At 49.3% G+C, this 18,698-nt stretch overlaps 1 protein-coding gene across 12 annotated transcripts in view; it reads right to left on the bottom strand.

Moving 5' to 3' along the window:
- The window catches only part of ERC1 (ELKS/RAB6-interacting/CAST family member 1), a 2,439,553-nt gene that overhangs the window by 632,296 nt on the left and 1,788,559 nt on the right, over positions 1 to 18,698 (bottom strand). The gene's annotated exons all lie outside the window — the stretch shown is intronic.

Below are 18,698 nucleotides of genomic sequence, written 5' to 3'. Positions count from 1 at the left end.
AAATGTCACATTTTTTATTTATGTGTTGGTTTTGAAAATAGCGAAATTAATAGCTTTGTCATTTACAATGCCAATAGTTATACCTTTCGCAAATGTGACACCTATAGCCTTTGTAATGCAATATGTGTTGTATTTACGTGACTTAGATGTATTAATATTACAAATAACAATTGCTTTTGTTTTTAAAAATAATTAATACTTAAATAAAAGTTATTGTAATTTATAATGGCAATAACAAACTTTTGTAAATAACTTTTGTGAAGATTATGTTCAGTGTATTTTATTGTGACGAAAATCCAAGAACAGAAGTGAAATATTCACATTTGTTTGTGACATTTGTAATGAAGCTTGAAACATTGATAGAACATATTTGAACCAGTTGTTGTTGAATTGTTGCACAGATTGATGCTGTGGTGGCGACGAGTGATGCTGTGGTGGCGACGAGTGATGCTGTGGTGGCGAGTGATACTGTGGTTGCGACAAGTGATGCTGTGGTAGCGCATAGTGATGTTGTGGTGCCCCTGAGTGATGCTGTGGTGGTGCTGAGTGATGCTGTGGTGATGCGATAGATAGACACATAAATAGAAATGTTGTCATTTACAATGCCAATAGCTCTAACTTTGGCAAAGGCGAGACCGTTGCATTGTAAATGCTTGTTTCTTCTTCCTTGCCCCAAGAGTCCCTCCAGTTCCTCTTTAGTCAATCAGGCTGGCCTGCAACATAACACACAATCACAACGTTTACGCCCTACCACTTTCAAAAATCACCAGCCGCTACTGTAAACAATTCTAGGAATCTATGCGTGTTTGGCATCTGTACTCTGCAATGAGAAGAGTTCAGCCCAAAGTATATAGACAACTGTCACATACTGTGTTTAAAGTTTGCTTATTGATAGTTATGCAAAACACAGGTAAACAGTGTGTTAGTGCACTGACATTTTCAATAAAATAAATAAACATCCGACTTCTGGTGTGTCCTTCAGGATTCCCTCCTCAGCCCGGCTGGGCTTGACGGAGGTCTTAGTGGCACAGTAGAATCAAAATTCATATAGATATTGCCCCTGTGGCATTCCATGGTCCCCAGATTTTCATCCATTTCCGAGGGCAACCCGGTCACCCATAAACCACCCCCTCAGCCAACATACACCAATCCATGTCACACTTCCATTCCTCCAAATGGGGTGACTGTTCTACCCCCAAGATCTTTCAATGTTACCATCAGTCCCAGTGATCAAAATATTTGTAACATGCGATTCAAGTCTGTTGCACTCTAGATGTTGAGGAGACACAATTTTGGAGAGGCGGTCACTGATCCCCCAAATACTTCACACATGCACACTACGTTTGTCCAGAAAACTTGATATACAGAGCAATCCAACACAATAAGGTAGAACATGCCAAGCTGACCACACCCACGCCGGCAAATATCCGTCGTAACTGTCACAGACTTAATCAAGAACCTCACATACTACACAGGAGAAGCAGACAACCTTGGAGAATGTGTACCGCACACTCCCTTTGACTACTCAGTGCCAGCGATAATTTGATCAAAAATCTTAACACTTCTGGCGGTGTGGCTTCACGGGCGAAGATGGTGGACGCAGCTTGCTAGAGCTCCCACCAGCCCGATCCTGATCCGACGACTTATCCTGGCCCCCGGACCCGCACTGTAGCCCACAATTGTTGCTGTGGTGGCGAGCAGCGGGGGGGCGCCTTCCGGTGCGGCGATTGGCGCTCCCGGACCCTCGGCGGCGGAGCTGGGGGCTGTGGCGGCCTGAGGCCTAGTCCCGGCGTGGGCAGCCGGGACCTCGATTTTGGCGGCTCCCGGTTGGGGACATATGGAGCTGGCCGGTCACTACGGCTGTCGGGCCCCTGCTTTGGGGCTTTGATTGAAAGCGGAGCTGAGAGAGGGGACTTGGCTGGGCCCTTAAGCACAGGTGTGGCTGCTGGCGCTACGGAGGCTCTAGAGGCGGACTGCGGCCTGCATCGCAATCCGGAGACCGGGGCCTCGAGTTTGGAGGTCCACGGCAGCATATGGTGGTGAGCGGAGGAGGCCTGCACAGTGAAGCGGGGGGGCCGACGGCGCTGTGGCCCACCGGGGCGAGATCCTACCCGGCCTGCACAGCTTGGTGCTCCTTGATCTGGGGTGTGCCTGTGAACAGTGGTGGCGGAAGCAGGACGTGCACGGGGAGTGTCCCCGGGGCCCCCGCGTGGGCGGCTGAGTGGCGGTGGAGCTGCTGGTGTGCCGGTGCTTGCCCGGATTCCTGGCCTGTGGACTCCCAGACCCGAGTATACCCATGAGCAGTGGCGGCAGTGGCGAGAAGAACACAGTGAGTGTCCCCGGGGCCCCTGTGTGAGCTGCTGAGTGGCGGTGGAACTGCTGGTGTGCCAGTGGACCGCCCAGAGACTCTGGGCGGTGGAGTGGGGGAGCCGACGATCCGTTGGCAGCTGAGGGGCCTGGACTTGTGCCACAGGACGGGGAGGCATAGCTGGACTGGAGCTGCATTGTCTCCCCGCCGCCCGACCCGGCCTACCTGGGGGCAGGAGGCGTCCCGGATCATTAGTGGACGACTGCGTGTTGGACTTGTGGGCCTGGGGACAGTGGAACCCATAGGGTGGAGAGGCCCTAGTTGATCCTGGTGGCGCAGTAGGCCCTCCCTGAGACATTCTGCGCCTGGACTGTTGGGAGCTGCCCCCCATACTTTCCCGACATGAACAGAGGTGGAGGGGGCAGTGGGTCCGCCAAGCAGGGGCCCATTGACAAATTCACCGGGCCGAGTGGAAGGTCCGGAGCGTCTGGCGGTGACAAGGGCGCAGGGCCGGACAACGCGGCGCTTATGGCGGCGATCACCCAATCCAGGGATATGCTGGACGCCAAGATAGGAGCGGTTGGGGCTGATGTGACTCTGCTTCGTCAAGATCTTCGCAATGCGGTGACTCGCATCACGGAGGCCGAGTCCAGAATCTCGTGCGTGGAGGACCACGTGGGAACCCTAAAGCAAAAAGTGGCAGCGATGGAGAACATTCAAAGAGGCCTGGCGCTCCGGGTGGAGGGCGCCGAAGGGCGCGCACGCAGGAATAACCTTTGCTTTGTGGGCTTTTCGGAGGGCTGCGAGAAAGGGAACATGGAAAGCTTCTTGACCCAGTGGCTGGAGAGCTGGCTCCCCCCGGATGTTTTGTTGCGATGTTTTGTGATAGAAAGGGCTCTAACACAGAAGCCGCCTGCTGGGGAGCGGCCCCGGCCAGTGATTGCTAGGATCCTGAACTTTCATGATAAGGACACCATCCTACATTAGGCAAGGGCTAAGGATCAGCTCATGTTCGAGAACCAGAAGATCATGATCTTTCCGGACTATACAAAAATGGTACAACAGCGCCACTCCTTCATTGCGGCAAAGGCGAAACTAAGAGGCCTGAAGATCCAGTATTCCTTACTCTATCCGGCCCGTCTACGGGTGGTATTTCAGTCACGGACCCACTTCTTTGATACCCCAGAGTAGGTCTTCAGATTGACCGACGAGACGGTGAGGGTCCGGCCACACGCCCAGCCGGGCTTGAACCCGGGTTTGTCGCGGGGTTCGTCACAAGAGCGAGGCGACAACGCTGCCCAGAGCAAGCGGCACAGCAGTTCTAGGTCGCGGAAACGCTCCTCTCGCAGTGAAGCACGGGATGGGACGACTGTCGACTCGGACCACTCCGGAAAGGAACATTGATGGACGCTGGGGTGTGAGATTCTCTGCTGGCGTCTTGGACCCCTGCCGGGGGTGCTCGGGGGGCTGCCTTCCGCTGATCGAACAGCCACAGACTGAGTACATGATGACTGTTCGCATGACCTCTCCATGATTGATTGGGGCTGCGGGGTGGGGTTACAGGAGGCCTCTATGCAGGGGCTTCTTGTCTCCTACGGGGGAGGGAGTTGGATGGGGGGGATTTCTCCCTAGTTGAGTGGGTAGTTGGGATCCATTGGTATGGTTGGCCTTGGGCGCTCTGTTTTGGGCCCGGGGTTACCCATGCCGCGACAGGTACTTCAATGTTCTATGAGGTATAAGGTGGGGGGGTTGACGGAGGTGGGGGGGGTTCTGGGAAGTTGATTGCTGTTGGATTTGGGGGGGAATTCACGGTTCAGATGCGATCGAGATGGTGGCAGGAAGCGCACACGGAAGGAATGGTTCATGGATGCTGGCTGCGAAAGGGCTATGATGTCGATCCTGGGTAGAGGGGCTGCGGGGCCTGGGGCCACACTTCGAGTTATCAGTTGGAATGTGAGAGGGATGCTAGACAAGATCAAGCGGGAGCGATTCTGAAACAAGCTAAAAGAGCGGGAGCGGATGTGGTTATGCTGCAGGAAACGCATCTTCTTGGGACTAAAACACTATGCCTTCAGCGCTTTGGCTACAGTCAGGTTTTTCACGCAGGGGATCCAGGGGCGTGGCCATCCTAGTGCACCGCAGGGTCCCATACGTACACTCCACTCATTGGCAAGACCCGCAGCGTAGATACGTGTTTATTCAAGGTACGCTTGGCAACAACGATGTTGTGTTTGGCTGCGTGTATGCCCCACCCCCTTGCAGTGGTCCCTGGTTGAGAAGATCTTGACAGTATGGGCGACTATCCCAGATGTGTTGGCTATTATTGGGGGTGATTGGAACGATGTGATTGATCAGACTCACGCCAGGTACAGGCCTGGGGGGCAACAGTAATGTCCGGACATACCAAATTACATGATATGGTCAGGAATCTGGGTTGGGAGGACACATGGAGATACATGCATGGCACGCAGCATGAATACACCTTCCTATCGGCAGTACACCATTCACTTTCTAGGCTAGACTACATCTTTGTCCCCCTAGCTGCGCAGGGTAGATTAGAGGCTGCGGATATTTTGCCAAGGGGGCTGTCAGACCATTCTCCGGTGGCGGTCACTATAAGCTTGGAACGGAGGCGACAGCAGTTTCGTTGGCGCCAGTCGGTGTGGCACCTGCAGCTCGGGGATTACCAGGCCCACATGCGGAAAGCCATAGCGCAGTACTTGGCTGAAAATACTGGGTCGGTGGCGACTAAGGCGGCGCTCTGGGAAGCCATGAAACCCACATTGAGGGACATAGATATAGCGTGGTGTGTGGAGGCCAAGAAACAGCGCAGGGAGACTCTTGATCGAGCTGAGGTGGCCATACGGGAATTAGAGCAGCGTGCTGGCTCGAGTGGGGAGGATTAGGTGCCGGGGCAACTGCTGCTCGCGTATCAGTCCTACGCCTCGCTGCTACATGATGAGGCGCGGCAGATGTGGCTGGCGACCCGGAGCAGGGTATACCAATGGGGGGACAAGTCTGGGACGATGCTGCATAGGTTGTGTCAGGGCCAGCTTCAAACCCAGACTCCCCCGAGAATACAGGATGAATCTGGCGCCTTAATAACGGATCCCACACTGCTCTCGGAGGGTTTCGCAGCCTACTATACCGACTTATACTCCCCGCATGAATGCATCAGTGAAGCTTTGATAGACAAGTTCATAGCGGATTTGCCACCTAGGGCACTGACAGACGAAGCCCGCGATAGCCTGGATAAACCGTTAACTGAGGAAGAGCTGTGAACCGCTCTTGGGGAACTTAATACAGGGAAGGCCCCCGGCCCCAACGGCTTCCCCAGTGAATTCTTTAAGAAATTTCATCTTCAATTAGGTGCCAAATACAGAGCTGTGGTGGAGGAGGCACGGGAGCTGGGATGCATGCCCCAGGACTGGAGACATGCTGAGGTGGTCGTCTTTCACAAACCGGGCCGACCCCCCGAGCACTACGCGTCGTACCGCCCGATTTCCTTATTGAACGTAGATGCCAAGGTGTTGGCCAAGGCTCTGGCCAATAGATTGCTGCCACACATTTCCGACCTCATCCATCCGGACCAGGCCGGCTTTATGCCCAAGCGGGCGACGCGGCACAATATCAGGCGGGCCAACGTCGCGGTTGCGGCAATTCAGTCCTCCGGGGTGCAAGCAGCACTCTTTTTGGCGGACATGGACAGGGCGTTCGACTCCCTCAGATGGACGTACCTCTTTTCGCTGCAGCCACGGCTGAACCTGGGGCCGGTATTCCTGTCCTATGTGAAACTGCTCTATACTAACCTCACGGCCTCGGTTCGGGTGGCGTCCTCGACCTTTCCCATCCGGAGGGGCAACCGGCAGGGCTGTCCCCTCTTGCCTTACTTATTTGCCTTAGCCATGGAACCCCTGGCTGCCTGGGTCCGCATTGATGCGCAGATGAGGGGATTTGAGTGGACGGGCGACCTATCTGACCGCATCGCACTCTATGCGGATGACGTATTGTTTTTCCTCACGCACCTTAATAAGTCCGGGCCCCGACTCATGCGCATTTTACAGATCTTCGGCGAGACGTCGGGCCTGTACATGAATCCACGTAAATCCACCCTCTGGGTGTTGGGGAAGGGTCCGCCGGTCGGGGACTGGGCAACAGAGGTCCAGCAGGCCGGGGGAGAAATTAAATATCTAGGGGTGTTTCTTACCAAGATCCCGACGGTTGCCTGGGAAAGCAATGTGATGCCGGTCTGGGAACGGACGCAGGCGGACATTAAGGTGTGGTCCCGAATGCCGTTGACCATCCATGGCAGGTCGGCCATATTTAAGATGGTGGCCCTGCCCAGGCTGCTATATCAATTGCAGAACCATCCATACCCGATCCCGCCCATATGGTTTAAGCGCGTAAACTCGGTCCTGGGACAGTTCCTCTGGGAGGGTGGCTCTGTCAGGGTGGCTCTGCGCGCATGCTTTCGCTCCACGTACGGGGGGTGGGGGACTGGCGACATCAGACGTGCTTTCCTATTACCAGGCATCTCATCTTCTCGTCCTAAATGACTGGTGGTATGGGGACAGGGGAGACCCGGCCTATGCGTTGGAGAGACTACTGATGGAACCCCATACGCTTCATACATTGCTCTATGTGCCGAAAATGCGCAGGGCCCTGCCGGCGATGACACAGGTTGTCTTCGACAGCTGGCAGCGGGCACTGAGGCGGATGGGTTGGTGGCGAACCCTGACGGAGGAGACACCCCTCTGGCGCAATGGCCGCTTCCCGGGCCTTGCTACCCTGGAAGGATTTGCGGGTTGGGATGCTATCGGCATTTCTAGGTTGGGCGACCTTATGGCTGGGACGACGATTAAATCGTTTCAGGAGTTGCGAGCGGAGTTTGACATGCCTAGCACACAATTTTTTCAATACTTGCAATTTCGTCACGCCCTGACTCCGGATCTGGTGGGCCTGACTGCACTTCCGGAGTTTAGTCCGCTGGAGGCCCGGGTCTTCATGGGGGAATTGGATTCCAAAAAAATGTCTTGCATATACCAATCCCTGATCATACATTGCTCCTCTGACCTATGTTCACTTAAGGAGAAATGGGAGGAGGATGTGGGGCCCCTGGAGGCAGAGGATTGGAATGAGGCACTGGCGAGTTCTCGAGGCGCAGCCATCTCGATTCGCCTCAGATTGATTAATTTAAATACTTCCACAGAGTGTACTACACACGACAGAGGCTATGGAGGGCGGGACTTATTGCATCCCCAGTGTGTACCCGGTGTGAGAGCGAGGACGGTACGTTTCTTCATTGTGGGCGCCTGGAGAGGTTCTGGCGTGGTGTTTGGACTGGTCTGGATGAGGCACCTGGATGGGTGCTCCCGTGTACCCCGCGCTTGGGCTTACTACACGTCCTGGAGGGAGTGGGGGGCAATCTGTACAAGCGACATCTATTACTGCTGGGACTAACCATAGCTAAGTGCGACATAGCAAGGGCCTGGAAGGACCCGCAGCCCCCATCACTTCTCGCTTGGAAGAGAGTCCTGGACTTTTGTATGGGGATGGAGAGGCCCATATTCCTGGCCCGCGGTTGCCCTAGTAAGCACTATAAGATATGGAAAAGGTGGGCAGACTACAGGGGACTCTGGCTAGAGCCCCCAGTGGAGCAGGATCTAGATCCGGACCTATGAATGAGTGTGATGACAGGATGGATGCGTGTGAATGGCTTGATCGATCGACTACCGTGCGGGGGGGGGGTCCCGGGTGGGTTAGGAGGGGGGGGGGGGGGGTAATTAGGGATGAGGGTAAGGGGCACTGGGTGGGGGGACTAGTTTCTTGTAATTGTTCCTATTGTTTTGCTCATGAAAAGTAATGACGGATTGCCTTATTGTACAACTTGATTGATACCTGACAGATGTCTCTGGAGTACAGAGTTCTGTAGCTGTTTATATGATCTGTCAATAAAATCTGTTCTTAAAAAAAAAAAATCTTAACACTTCTGCAATGGTGACAAACCCTGAAATTCAGGCTCGACTGTATCATTTTCACAAACTCAAACATCTTCAAGTCATCTAAGTTACTTAGTGTCATAACTTTTTAAAAATCTTTGGGAGGTTCCTTTCCTTCGACCACAACCACGCAATCTGAGCCAAGGAAAATAATGTACATTTTAGGATTGTTTATTTCTAAGAGCTCGCTCCCCCCTCACCTCCAACCCAACAAGTCACAAATAGGCTACATGGTGGAAAACGTATTCCCATTTAAAGACCCACCTGGCACAGGGGTTTCGATAAGCAAGAACGTTTGCATCTTTTCTGCCATGTTTAAGAGCAGAAAGGGCTAGGGCAGAAAACAACTGATCTCTATCGGAATCTATCCACTATCTGTTTAAGAGGAGAAGGCAGCTTGATTAAAGAGGCATACACTACACATTTCAGGTAATATATCTCAAAAGGAAGATTTAAAATTATTAGTGTGGCTGCAGTTTGGGTATTGTTGGGAGCCTTTGACAGTCATCACTTTTACTCCTTACTGGACTTAAAAGTTGAACAAACATGCTGGATTTGACAATTTGAAGCTCTACAGTAATTAGAATTCACGCATTCATGTATTAAGTAGCACACTATATTGCTTAAAACTTGTTCACAAAGCTACGCACTACCCGTTAGCAGTAACAACCGTACGGAATTTCCAGGACATCAAAAAGTCCAAACTTAATGAAGGGAATCAGACTTTAAGAGTAGCAGGACAATTCTTAAGAAAACAAAACAATGTTTCCTCTTTTTCCCCCCAGCATCAGCCACCAAGGGAAACATCACAAGAATTAGAAATGCAATAGGTCTCGGATGTATTTGAGATAGAGCGAACGGCATTGTAAATGGCAATGTTTAAATATTGCAACACCAACTGCAACAAAAGTCTATAAATTGTAGGCCAAAAAAATGTGTATTTATTTTTGTAGCAATGGTGGCATGCTGTGCTTTAGATGAATATGTTTAAAAGTAAAGTGTGCCATACTGCGATTGCTACATCAGTTAATTGTGGATGCGTTAACAATTGATGTGTGCACTGCCGGCTGGTGGTGTGTGTACCTGGTGGAAGCGCGCAGTGACGGCTGGTGGTGTGTGTGTGCCTGCTGGAAGCGTGCAGTGACGGCTAGTGGTGTGTGCCTGGTGAAAGCGTGCAGTGACGGCTGGTGGTGTGTGTCTGATGAAAGCATGCACTGACATCTGGTGGTGTGTGCCTGGTGGAAGTGTGCACTGATGGCTGGTGGTGTTTGTGCCCGGTGAAAGGGTGCCCTGACGGTGTGGTTGTGTGTGTGTGTGGTTGTGTGTGTGTGTGTGTGTGTGGCTGTGTGTGTGGTTGTGTGTGTGGTTGTGTGCCTCGAGCTGGGAACCCTTTTAAATAAAAGGAGAGGCACTTGCACTGGTGCAGTGTGTGCCTCTGGGTATGCACACAGACACATACTCTCTCGCGCTTTCTCACACACCCATACACACACCCATACGAACACACTCTCACATCACATACACACAAACACGCACACAGACAGACTGTGCTGGGGCAGGGCACAGGACATGCTGTTCTCGCCTTGAGACTCCATAGTGTTAGAGCGCATGTACCCCGGGAGGCACTCACAACACAGGCGTGCATGTGCGCCTCGAGCTGGGAATACTTTTAAATAAATGGAGAGGCGCGTGCACTGGTGCAGTGTGCGCCTCTGGGTTTGCACACAGACACATTGCAACAGGTCGCATTAGTTAGAGTTAGAGAATTTGGCATTGTTTATATTTAGCTGGATATGTTTGCTGGTTTGTGTACTGTATGTGTTAGGGAATGTCAGGTTTGTATGGATCTGTGGAGTAAGTATGTGTATTATAGCATTCCCATGCCATGTTTACATTTCCAGTGAGGCTAATAGTAGACATATACACAGAGACAAATATACAGAGAGACACATGCACCGATACACACAGAGTCAAACACACACAAACGCACAGAGACACACGCACATAGAAACATACACACACACAGACAGTCACGCACACAAAGAGACTGACACGTGTAGAAACGCACACACAGAGACATACATAGAAACAAAGATGCACACAGAGAAGAGACATACTTACAGAGATAAATGCACCTATAGACGCACACAGAGATAGAGACGCACACACAGAAAAATACACGCAGATAGAGACACGCACACCGAGACAAATGTGCATCGAGAGACAGAAAAACACACAGAGATGCACACACAGACACAGATACAGAAACGTGCACAGAGCAAAAAACACACGCAGACAGAGATATGCACACAAGAGGGGATGTCACTGTTAGGGGATGCCATGACAGAGAGGTGGGCTGGCATGTACAGGGAAGGAAACATACATTACAATTTTTTTAAATTACAAGAGAACAATGGGAAAACACAGAGGGGGTGAACAAATACAAAAAAGTAAGTGAGGGAGATAGATAAAAACGAGACCTATTGGCGATGCCAATGCTTGTTTTACTAGTAGGTGTTTATTGGCACTCAGCAGTTAGGGTTTCTTAACTGAACTGCGCATGTCAGGGTGACTGGTATTTTGCTTATGGCCTGCCCAACATGTACAGTTCAGGCTTCCCCAGTCATAGCTGTCAGGGAGGTGGGGAAGCAAATACACAGCTCCATCGTTCTCAGATGGAGCACTGTGGTTTGTGTGTTTAGTTTCACTTTACTCGCCCATCATGCATCAGCTCTTCTATTCAGCGCGTGATGCGGGTGGATTTCAGAGTTGGCCCGCACGCGTGCAAAGAAGGTCAACTGCTGAGGTAAGTTGAATGTTTATTTATTATTATTAATATTATTATAATATAACTTCTTGTGGTGTGTTTTATGTAATGCAATGGTGCTCATGCAAAGCGCTCCAATACTGTTGTGCGAGTTCATAATATGTAAAAACGGCAAAAATAAAGAAATAAACAATGTTAAGGTAGCAGCAGGAGAAAGTACCCTATAAACGCCCTACTATTTTCGAGAATCACCAGCTGCCACTGCCATGGAGGAATTGCCACATTTTCAAGAGCCACTGATTTTTGAAGGTCAGTCACCACTACCTCATTCTTCAGCCACACAGGTTTTATGGTAGCAGTCAACACAGATATCATATAAAGGCCAAGTAAGATAAGATGTATACTTTGGGTTGAGAAGCAGAGTGGGGCCAAGGCTGCGTGTTTGCCATGAGGGTACAACGTCCTGTGGATGGAGCGGTTGGGGCAGAAGGAATGTAAAGTTTGAACACGGAATGGGTGAAAAGTGAGATGACTGTAAATCATGCTCGAAGAAGGGGGTGGTTTGGGATCGGAGTAAAGCGGTGTAATCATAGAAATAAAATATAATATAATTTTTTTTATATAAAATATAAAATAAAATAAAATAGCATCATAACACCAGAGGATTGATGAAAAGAACTGGAAAGTTTCATAACAGAAGGATACATGCAGAGGGTTTATCAATGAACTTACGGGTTGACGTGGAGGGTAGGGAAAGTGTGTCAGCACATTCCGCACTGCTGCACTTTGACCCTTTCATTTGAATTATTATAGATTGAATTGCGTGCACACTTACAGAGAGTGCATTGAGAGAGTGTTTAAAGCACAGTCAGCCCTCGTCACTTTAAAGATTTTCACCTAAAAAGTACGGTACACTCCCAATAAAATAGAAAGTAAAGCACTATTTGTAAAGAGAAAAAATATGTGTAATTGGGATTACTAATTTCGTGAAATAGCTGTACTGAAGCAGCACAAGTAACCTTTAGTCCCTCCTGGGTGCTCAGATCTAGCGCGGCACAGACAGCGGCAGATCAAGGCTCTTTAACAGGGTATCCTACTCCACCAGGATTAGACGTCACATAACCAGAACAGCAGAGATCAGCACTCCCCATCCTACCCTGCCTTCCTCACGCTCTACTGCTAACCATTAGGGTACATTTTACATACTGGTGATAAATGAAGCAAACCTGAGATGTTTATGGTCGTTTTTTCACTGTGAGCAAAAGAAAATCATTGATTTTAAATGTGCCCTGCCTTATCACTTTTGTCGCTGGTGCATTATGGAATTGAGGGCAAGCTGGGCATATGTAAGACAAGCATTGGAAAGGGCATTAGATCTGCTCTCCACCAAAAAAAAAGCAGCACTAAAAGCGATTGCTTTCGTGATCGCTATTGTAAATACAAAGTGAAAGGCAATGACCTTGATTGCTTTGTTTAAGAGCACTATCATAGAGGGTGGGATAGTGTCTGTGTGTGCAAGGTGAGCTGAAGTGTCCTTGTGTACGCTGTGGCAGGCAATGGTTCTCAGTGTAGGGTGGGTGATCGTGCTCTTCAATTAAAGGTGCTTTTTATTGCAAGGTGGTCGGCAGTACTCTTGTGTACAGGGCGTCGGGGTATTGCTTGCGAAAGGGTGGTTGCTAGATCTTACCCCTCCAGTTTGGGAGTCAGTGCTATTTTCAGTTGGATAGATTGAGGTGTTGTCGAATGCAATGGGGGTAGCAATGCTCCTTAGGGAATGGTGAATAGCTATGCTGGTGAGCCCAGGGTGGGTGGCAGTTTACTTGAATGCAGGACGGATACAAAGGACTGTCTGCATGGCGGGTGACATGCCATTGCCTGTGTGTCCTATCTGCCAGTGTTGTGGCATAACCTTTTCTGGTACGTTGGGAGGCATTACCAATCTTCAGGAAAGCTTTTTTGTCAGGCTAAGCACAGTACTTTAGTGTATATGGTGAGTGACAGTCCTCTTTCCTGCAAGGTGGGTGTCATGTGCTTCCTGCAATGCATGTGATATTGCACCTTGTTCCAGGGTGATCAGCAGATTTCCATTTGCTGGCCTCGCTCTTGCCCGTAAACTGAATGGAGATATAGGAAATCTTACAAATTAGTTGAGTGTGAGGAAGGAAATGGGTGGGATGGGAAAAATATGCAAATAGGAACGAATAGTACAAGGATTTTAAACGCCATATGCAATATAGAATACATCAGCTAGACTTTGCCCACGCACACCGAAAGGGCAATTATACAATATCAACTTCAACAACCTGTTCTCACTCAATTACAATGATATGTCCTTTCTACTTAGAGCGGGTCCTCTGGAGAGATATTGATTTCCAACAAGAAGTCAAACCATTGTGGGGGAAAGAAAGGACAGAAAAGAAGACAAGACAAGCACGAAAGCAGAGGAATAGAACAGGAATAGAAGAAGAGCGACCCCCAAAGAGGAATAAAAATAGGAGTATAAAAAAATGGGAAGGGGAACAGAAAGGAAAGGTGAAAGGGGGATCGGGCAGAGCGTACAAGGAGCCAGAAAGAAGGCGGAACCCCCGCAGTTCATTTTACATCTCTCACTCCTCAATAAACCAGCCCGGGCAAGTACATTCTAGCAGAGGGCTTGCGAGTGTGGGCGATGTGCTGCTGGGAGTGAAGGTCCTGTTGTTTCTTTGTCAGGACCGGTGACAAATGGCATCCCCATCACCACGTACCCCGGCATTAGACGCCACGTACCCCGGCCCAGCGCCTTTGGTGCTCACCTCCTCCGCCGCGCGCTCTGACCCCGTGCAGACCGGCCGCCGGTGCTGCTGGCCCCGTACGGCTTCTTCTGAGAGTCAGAACGCGCTGATCGTCACCCAGCACCGGCTTGGCCAATGACACCGCCCGGAGCATTGTTGACAAAGGAGTGAGGAGGCATGGAGACAGACAAAATCCGTTTCCTTGATACTGATGTATAGGTGAAGTACTCTGATGAATTACCTAGGTCGCGCGAGTCCATATGTTTAGTGACATTTAAAAAACTGTTTAGGCTTCTGGGAAAAGCATATTTTGGGGCCTTCTGTTCGAATCAACTTTACAGGATGGACGAGAGGCCAGAAGCCGGCGGGGCTCCGCTGGTGCACGGCCAGATAATCCTTGGCTCCAGACTGCGGCGGGTCAGGTGGGCTCAGGGACGTCGCCCTGGCAGGCAATGAGACACTTCATTCTGGGAGGAGAGAGCTGAAAAGAAGCCACCAAGATAAAAGGTGCGCACCTTTTATTGTAACGTTTTTGCACAAGTCTATTGAAAACTCAGTTGTAGTGAACAGACAACAGAGCACACACAGCAGAAACGAGTAGGAAATAGTGAAGACGTGGTTGGTGTAATATTTCGGTAGCAGTGCGGCCGGCTTACAATGGAGAGAAAACACAGTGGAGTGCAGCCGCCTGGGTGTGAAAGAGTGAGAAACGCGGCAAGGGTGGTGGTGTCTGGAAAATTAACGAGAAGGCGCTATTCTTTCAGATTAAATGCCAACAGCGTGCAATCCGAAGCGAAAGAAACAATAATCCATGCAGCACAGGAGCAGGGATGAAGGTGTGACCCGGTGGGAGTGTTTGTCTGCGCGTGTGTGTATGTGTGACACATTGTGCACGGATCCATGTGCGTGTGTGTATGTGGGCTTGAAAGCGTGTATGCCGTGTGTCATGGATCCAAGTAGCATATCTATATAAACTTTTACGTGTTTCTGTGTGGCATTGAGTGTGCGTTTTTGTGTGACTGAAAGCAATAATGTGCAAATGTGTGGGCTGCGTGTGAGTGCCTATATGTGTGTGTATCTATGTATGTGTGGGCTTATATCTGTGTTTGCGTGTGTACTTGCATATCAATATAGAACTGCATTATTGTGTGGAGTGTGCATGTGTGTGTGTGCTTATGTATGCCCTGGTGTATTTGCGTGTCTGTGCTCTTATGTGCTTGTGTTTCGATGTGTGTGTCGTATTTTGCACACGGCTGTACCGATGTGCGGGTGCTTTCAGAAACTGCGGGGAGTGAAGCAAATCATTGTCTTTTCTTGGGAAAATCAAACGAAATGTTGGTCCATTTACACAAGAGCTGTGTCACTTCCAAGACAATGTCATACAAACAGAATCCAACAAATCAAAAATGCAAACTCACGTAAGGCGCGTTGTGCACAAGGGTGAACGCACGAAGACCATACGTGTAGTGACGTGACTAATTCCCTTGTGATTTCAATTGTGCACTCACTAAGCTCATGTTGTGCACGCAACACGACCAAATGCAAAGTCGTGTAACTCAGCAGCAACATCCCTCTCTTAAGGCCAAAACAGAATTGATCATGACTGTGTCACTTACAAGGCAAAGTGGCAACACAACAAGACCAGACGCACAAGCTCCGAGAATGCACTTCAGCTGCTTCATCAGAGACATGGAGGGTAAGTGAAAGACTGTATGTCCCCCCCCCAATAATCTGGACATTAATTCCCATCTCCGAGCATGGTCTTCTGGTCGTTGGGCTGTTGGGTGGGGGGAGGGGTGGGTGGGGGCAATAATGGGGAGGGGGGGGGCAAAAACATCCTGAATTTATGGACCACCTTCGGTTGGCGAAACCCCGCAGACCCCGCCCGCCCCCTCAATAAATGTGTACTGTACTTTCTTATAAAAAGGCCCCCGCCCCACCCAATGCCCCCACCTCCTCTAGCATGCATCTTTTAAAGATAGTACAAACTATTCCAATATTCTAAAATGCTGAATAATGTAATGTTTGGGTGAAATCGCATCTAATAAGACTGTATAAAATAAATGCATTGAACAGAATAGTGACGCCTGAAATGCGTTTGAATCAACCTGCTCTAACTGCAAAAAAAAGCACTTTAAGAGCTCGGGGTGCATGTGGGGTGCGAGGGACACAAAACGGAAATTGTCATGTACATGACCAGTTGTGACTATGGCATCAGCCATAACATCGTCCCTGTGTCTCTCAGGCCCGAGACCCGCTGGCGGTCAGGAGCGTCTTATCCAAATAGAAGAACCGGTTCTCCAGGGAGGAAAGAAAGGGCTGAGAGCAGACGAGAGAGGAGAGGGCAGTGGAGGGCTCTATGTAGAGAGAGCAGTGGAGGGCTGAGAGCAGACGAGAGAGAAGAGGGAGTGGAGGGCAGAGGGACTCTGTGGAGAGAGAGCCGAGAAGGGGGCTGAACTGGAGGGCTGAGGGACACTGCAGATTGAGGGCGTTCAACTACATCCCCGTACTTTACAGGACGGACGAGCGGCCGGAAGCCGGCGGGGCTCTGCTGGTGCACGGCCAGGTAATCCTTGGCTCCAGGCTGCGGCGGGTTCAGGGACGTCGCCCTGGCAGGCAGTGAGACACTTCATTCTAGGAGGAGGCGGACAGCCTATCCAGCTCGGCACCAGCCTCGCACTGCTGGGATTGATGGCCTGTACCAGTGCTTCTGTCTGCCCGTGTCTGCGCCGTGAAATGGATCCAAAACAACAACAAAAAAGCCGGCAAGTGGTGCGCGTGCCACTGCCAGCATATGTCTTCAATTATCGAGGCTTGAGGATATATGGCCTTTGGTGCACGTAACAGACACCAATAGGCCATGGGCGGAGCTACGCGACCATCCATGGCCTATTGCGTGTTCTGTTTTAAAAATACACACACACAAAGGCCAATGAAAATGGACCTAGGAAATAACACGCACGAGCTGCGTGGAATTTCCAGGTCTATTTTCTAAACCCAGAGAAAAGGACTCTCGCTGCGCGACACTGCTGCGCAGTGTACGCTAGGCCCGAGACCTAAAAAACGACTCAGCAGCATGGTAGAGCATCACCAAATGTTCTGTACATCTTGACAATGCTGAAGTGCATTCCATGATGTCTGCAAATCACTATAGCCTGCTTCCCCAGTAATTGATACATCACCTCATCTTAAGAACAACGCTGCAAAGAAGACATTATTACTGACTGTCCTTACTAGTATTAACAAAACTATCCAGCTACCACTCACTGGACTTTCCAAGAAAAGATGCATACCCAACAAATAAAACTTTTGGCTTTCACACTCGACCGAAGGATATTGTTCACTTTATTAATTGATAAACAACCATTACAGCTTAATGCCAGTTTTCTGAGGTTAGGAGGGCTAGACTCTAAGTAAATAAAAACCTTTTCGCTGAAAAAAAGCCATTGCATTGACAGAATTAAACATTCTATTCTACCCAACCCTAGATTACGGGGCACCCAGAAGACCTTGTTCTCACAAGATATGACTGTACTATTGGGATCTTATGCCCTTATTTCAAGTTTTTCCCTGAAAGGGCTGCTCTTATATTCTATGCTTCTTTGTTATATGCACTTTTTGTTCCTGGCAAATAGATGAATTGTATTTTTAACTGCGTTTTTCTTTTTTATACAGAATATATTTTATTGTTGGTTTTTTATGTCTTTTTATGGCTTTTATATCTGGTTCGAGACAAATAAAGAATGTTGACTGACTGAGCTAGAGCTCAACTGTAAACAGCCTACGTTGATTCGGCTTGGGACTGCTTAAAGCTGCCCAACCAGCCCTACCCTGCCTCATCATAAGCACCAGATGCAGGACCACCTTATCCGCACACATAACGATTTCACTCCACTATCTGCTACGTGAAGTGCTTATTATTCTCTTTATCACAGCAAAACTGAGCTTCAATCAATATACCACCATCAAAAAAGTATCACTTAAAAAATGTCCCACCTATATGGAATGCTAAAACCACCAGAAGTAGTTAACACAGATATCTATAAAGATCAAATCAATTAATTTACCATTCTTCTAGAGACACCCACCCATAAAAGCAATATTGGAATAACCATTCTGTGACCCCCAACAGCTATTCCCTAGCTATCAAACTTCACAGCCGCCAGTGGAGTGTGACATTGCCAAATAACTCAGAACCTCTTTGCAGTACAGCTTTTGACCTTGTTTACCAACAACCATGAGCCTGCTACCTGGTTCAAACCATCAGTGCTGCCTGCTGAAAAACCACTGAAGTCATCCCTCATGAAAGACAACTTAACTGTTTTCATGTCCTGAAGCTTGTAATACCCTCTGGAACTATTTGGGCCTGCTCCTAAATGAAGAAACCATTATACTAAAGGGTAATGATATGCTAATTGAGGGTTCACCACCTGTGTTGACTACAATGGAAGTTGTCATAAGGTTAAAGCTGCCTGTTCAAAGACAAACACCTTGTGTAGGTTATGCCACCAAGGGGCCTTACGTGATTCCTTGCTACCAATGGGTTAGGGAAGTTTTCCATTCGTAAAGAAAGAGGTTGCTCTTAACAGAAAACTGCACTATGCACAATTCATTTCCCTCAGGAGTTCTTCCACCTCCATTATTATTTTTAAGACCATTAACAAAAATATTTGAAATGTAAACAAAATTACAATGGGCGAATTATCTCTGAAACAAAGAGCAAGTAGACACGTAAATGTTCATGCTTCATTCGTTTTTCTTTTTCATTGCAAGGGGGGGTGTGGCTTAGCAGCTGGAGCGGCCGACTTTGAAGCTGATGAACCAGGTTCGAGCCTTGGCAGGGACGCTCAACA

Source organism: Lissotriton vulgaris, chromosome 1_2 (genome assembly GCF_964263255.1).
Source record: "Lissotriton vulgaris chromosome 1_2, aLisVul1.2, whole genome shotgun sequence".
Taxonomy (NCBI): Eukaryota; Metazoa; Chordata; class Amphibia; order Caudata; family Salamandridae; genus Lissotriton; species Lissotriton vulgaris.
The sequence above is the reverse complement of the archived record's forward strand: the minus strand, read 5'-3'. Positions and strand labels throughout refer to the sequence as shown.